The following is a 5,385-nucleotide window of genomic DNA, read 5'->3' on the forward strand; positions in this document are numbered from 1 at the left end:
TGTGTGTGTGTGTGTGTGTGTGTGTGTGTGTATGTGTGTATGTGTGTGTGTGTGGGGGTGTGTGTGTGTGTGTTTCCCCTCTCAGATGAAAACGGGAGTAAACGCTGTGACTGTAATTGACTGTAATCAGCCTTTCACTCAGTCAGCTGCTTCCAGCCTGGTTCCGTTCTGTCGGGCTGATCCGTGTTTTCTAATCGTCTCCTCCTCGTTTTCTTTGTGTTCTAATTTAATTAGAACATTCTCACCATCTTTCCCTGAGCTTTCCCCTCTCTCTCTCTCTCTCTCCCTCTCTCTCAGTCTTTGTCGTATAGTTTCACTCCTGATTATGCAAAAAAAAAAAAAAAAAAAAAAAAGAAAATTGTAGCTTAAAGCCTTGGGGACTTTTATTGCCCTAGTTTTTCTCTCCTTTTCGGTCTTTGTGTCGATCAGTTATGTATTATGTTGTAAATCTGCCTCAGTGTTTGTGTGTGAAGTAAAAACTGAGCTCCAATGATACTCATGAGATTTTTCTTTAAGGTGTTTGATGAACAGTTGACCGGAACCTTTTAAAGCTGAACTTCAGAACCATGGACAGAGACAATCACAGAACTGACAGATTTATTCGTTATTTCTTAAATCTATAGGCTCAAAACGGACAGAAACCAAATTATCCCATCACGCAATGGTCACTAAGGATAGGCTGCAGGATTAATTCATGGGGGATAAACTGGATTCAAAGGCTGGACGACCAGCAGAGCTCAGTCCAGCTCCTGTTCCAACCAGTGCTGGTCACTTCATTAACAAACAGTTGAAACACAGATTTTAAATTTAAATGATAAAACACATAAAAAAAATATTCAGCATCAATAAATGAATCACTGAAATGTAAATCAAACACAATTCTTCACTGTGTAAAAGGAGGAATCAATATCTTTTAGTGTGGAACATGAATGAAGGACTGAGTGATGAATAACAAGCAATTAAAATTAAACTCAAATATCTGCAAGACACAATTTTACATCTTTTCTTCTTTGAAGGAGGTTTATCAGACATTTAATCTTACACAACTCACTGAATACAATATTTTAGATGTTATTAAATCAGCATTCAAATACCAATATTGTACAAACACAGTAGAGAATTTCATTGTATTAATTTCTTTCTGTGAAAGGATACGAAGAGAAGATCTTACATTCATACAGACACATCCATGGCAGAAGTCCTGCTCACATGTGGAAAAGTTTCCCAAAATGTTCAGTTTAGCTGACATTACATAGTTAAATGCTTTTTCTTTTTTTCAAGATGTTTCCAAGACGCTTCAGATCTGAAACGGGTTTAGCTCCACCGAGTGACAGACACGTTTTCCTGATTCTGGTCAAAGAAAGCTGAGACTGTGCAACTTAAAGATCCTGTAAAACTTCTGAATTTTCTCTGAAATTTGTGGAATTTACCTTGAGAAAAACTGGCTTTATCATGTAAACATTTTTTAGTCTGTGTTTTCAAAGGCATCTCTGGATCTTGAATGCACCGTGCGTTGGTGATGTAAGCTCCATGAGAAACTGAAACTTTAAAGTAAGAAACCTGCAGTGATTCTTCTGCAGTTTGTCTGACTAACATGCTGTATCAGTGAAGATCTAATAGGTTTAAATAATTATCCTACTGATCTATTGTTTTAATTGGAAGTCTTTCTTTTTGTTCAGACAATTATTTCTCATTTAGCGCTCTGGCTTAGGTTTGGGATTCTCTGAAGTGTGGAGAAAACTTTAATAATTAGTGCAGATCTTCTCTGTTACAGAGAAGGGACTCCAGCTTTGCTCTAACCAGTAACAGAAACCAGAGTCAGAAGTCTGTTTTTGGTTTAATTAAACTGAAGCTGTGGATTAACATGATGCTCTCTTAGGGTTTGATGTAAACAGGTAGCTCTTTAAAGTGGACTGTGACAGATACGCATTAGGGACGTTTCATTTTCCTTCCTGGCTGATTTTTAATTTAGGTTCTTCGTTCCGGTTCTCTCTCTATCGCTTTGATGTCAGACAGTTTTAAAATAGACATTCTGTTAAATCATCACTGCAAAGACATTTTTACCTCAAATTTTGATCTCTATTGTGCATCTTCTTATAAGATGTTCAGGTGTGAATCAACTGTCATCTCATTTATGTCTTAATGTTCATTTACCAGTCTATTTGTTTTATATTGACACACCAAAACTAAACCAGATTTCTCTGTGACAAAATTACAGGTACATCTCATTAAAGTCTGGAAATTATTGTGTGTTTGCAAAAGTTTTAGAGTTTTGTAAATTTGTTAAATAGAATATAAATCCAAGAAGCCACAGAGTTCATATCGTCTGTAGTCTCGTATTTTGGCAAATATGAATGTTTTGTATGTTCAGAAACATTTTTGCATGTTGTGTTTTTATAAGGAGCCTCATATTTGTCTAATTTTATTTATTTATTATCTTATAAAAGCATGCAATATCACTTTTATGTGACACTTTAATTCAATGTAACCAGAACCAAACTATGTTCTCAGTGCAGCTTGTAGGTAATTATGTTGTTAGTGTCAGAATAGAAAAATGTAAGAATGACAAAGAGAAAAACTGTTTTATTTTTTTCTTAATTCCCACTCTGAAATCCTGTCATGATTTTAGATGGTGGCTTTTGACCAGAGGAAACTCACATGCAAACTATGTGCAGAAATATCCCAGGTCAGGATTGAACCAACAACCTGCTTTAACCGAGTCAAGAAACGGCGCCACCAACTGGAAGCAAATGAACAACGTTATGTAACTGCAGAGCAGGTAGAAACAAAAATAATCCTGTTCTTACTGATCTCCTTCCACATTGTTCTTAATAATACTCCAAAGCAGATCTGACAAGAAATGAGAAATTCTGGAATTTTAAAAGAAATCATTCCAAGCATCTTAGTGGAGAGTAAATCTGAGTCTCCACAGGAAAACTGGATCTGCTGAAGCGTTTGAAGTCCTGATGTCACAGCGAGGCCTCAGTGATCTCAGGCTTACTGTTGACTCTGCTCTGTTCATCAACCACTTTGTTCAGAGCGTTTTTCAGACGCCAATCCAAAAATATAAAATGTTTCAGACTTGAAGGAGGAAATATATGAAACACTTTGGGAAATCTTTTGGATTTCCTTCTGCTCTGATGTTTCTCCCTGCTGTGTTTACCTGCATCCTTTCAAAGCTCCTGCAGCATAATCACCAAATTAGCATAACAACCCTAAAGTTCAATCATTTTAAGTCTAAAATTATTGTTTTTGAGCTCCTATCACACAGCTTCTTTTCCCACTGTGCTTGGCTTACCTACAAATACGTTTTTGTGCCACTGGGCATGAAGAAATAAAGCAAATTTTCTGAAAACGAAAAAGTCCCAACACCTCCACTGATGTTGGTGTTTATGGGCCACGTTTTATATGATTTATGTATGTTGGGATAAAAGGTGTAAAAGTCTCCAGGACTGGAATTTTGCAATTGTTTTATTGTGATTTTGTTTTCATGTTTAGTTCTTGCAAACTCTTTAATTGTCCCCAAGTGGCCAAATAAATATTCAGTGAGATAATTAGAAGGTGGGCTGCAAGGCGACACAGTTGGTGACGTTTCTGCAGTAAGAATGTAAGAATGTAGATGGATGAGCAGGTAAGACAGGCGAGAGATGATTCACGGTTTCTTTTCCTCTCATGTGTTTTTCCTCCACTTCTTAGTTTTTTTTTTATAATGTTTGTGTCTCTGTCAATGTTCACATTGCAAATCTTTTATTCATTTGTTTCCTGATTGTAATTATTTCCTTCCGTATCTGCGTCTATCCCTAATCCATCCGTCTGTCCTCCCCCTCGCCTTTTCATCGTTCATCCATCCCTCACCTTCCTTTTCCCCTAATGAGCAAAGTGTCTGTTTCTGCTCCAGATATGTCATAAATCTCCCCTGACACAATCAAACATTCATCACAAACACACAGACACACAGCGGGCTCTGCTTCCACTCGCTCTGAGGTTTCTAAGGAAAGTTTGATGGTCTGATCACAACTAAAAAAAACTGTTTCTACGTTTTCTGCCTGCTCCCTGAATGACTGGATAAACCTGTTTAAAATAACACGTCATGTCATGCTACTGCTGAGGTGATTCTATCAAGACTCTACAGCTTTAACACAGGAATAGCAATCTCTAATTTGCTGAATGTTTTCTAAGCTTGCATATCTCAGCTTTTTCTTTTTTAAATGATGAAGAAGGGATTGATCCAAAACCGAATGTGTTCAGTTGAAATAAGTTCCAAGAAATATCTAATTTTCCTCTTCAGTGGTCTAGTTTGATCTAATTTTGGAGACATTTTGCAAGTATTCATGTGTAAATTTACGTTTAAAGTCAGTGCTCACACAATAAAATGAGCACAAAACATAGAGGGAACCAGCAGCACAAAATGAGGCTTTTTCTTTGTTTTTAATGTGGAAACCACAGCGAATGTGTTTCAGTTTGAAACTATTATCAGGAATAACCTACAAATGTGGAGGCAGGAGGACAGCAGTCAGGAGGGGCAAACATTTCAACAAGGGGTTATTTTATCTTTATTTTTCATCATCCCTAAAACATTGTTACAGACAACATTTTGTTCTTTTCATATTAATGCTTAGTCTGGTATTTGTTGTATTTTTTACTTATGTTGATATACCTGTTAGTCACCACAAGGAGGAGCTGCAGCTCTCACACATACTCCCTTTCAAGCTCTGATGCTAATGCTAGACTTTGTGCTAAATGTTCACTTCCTGGCCTCCACTGATACAATTGTTCATTGTGAAAGAATTGTGGGATGGAATCAGCTTTCTGTGGTCAATCAGCCTGATGGGAGTCAGCGCTCTCACCAACAATGACCTCTGACAAATATAATAACTCGTTTGAAATTTTCTTGGAAAACTCTGCAGTGTGACTGATGCTGTAATTTACATTAATATAATCCCTTATTAAAGAATTCAAGTCCATTTAACTTTTCACTGCCTGATGAATGATTTCATGTGGCATAAACACAAAGTGGTGTGTAGTAGGGAAGGAAATATGTGGTATGTACGTTTTTATACAGGTAAAAATCTGAAAAGTGCGGTGTGCATTTATATTCAGCCCATCTGAGACAAAACTTTGTACAATTCTAATTTTGTGCATGTCTTTGGTGAATGTCTCTGACAGCTTAGTTCATCTGGAGACTGAAGGCTCTGAGTGTCAGGATGCTGAGGACGGTCTGGTTCCTGAGTGTCAGGATGCTGAGGACGGTCTGGTTCCTGGGTGTCAGGATGCTGAGGACGGTCTGGTTCCTGGGTGTCAGGATGCTGAGGACAGTCAGGTTCCTGAGTGTCAGGATGCTGAGGACGGTCTGGTTCCTGGGTGTCAGGATGCTGAGGACGGTCT

The 5,385-nt window shown here is 37.7% G+C and overlaps 1 protein-coding gene across 4 annotated transcripts in view; it reads right to left on the minus strand.

The window, feature by feature from the left end:
• Positions 1 to 5,385, minus strand: part of grip2b (glutamate receptor interacting protein 2b) — a 198,923-nt gene that overhangs the window by 57,536 nt on the left and 136,002 nt on the right. The gene's annotated exons all lie outside the window — the stretch shown is intronic.

This window comes from Poecilia formosa, unplaced genomic scaffold (genome assembly GCF_000485575.1).
Source record: "Poecilia formosa unplaced genomic scaffold, Poecilia_formosa-5.1.2 Scaffold106, whole genome shotgun sequence".
NCBI lineage: Eukaryota > Metazoa > Chordata > Actinopteri > Cyprinodontiformes > Poeciliidae > Poecilia > Poecilia formosa.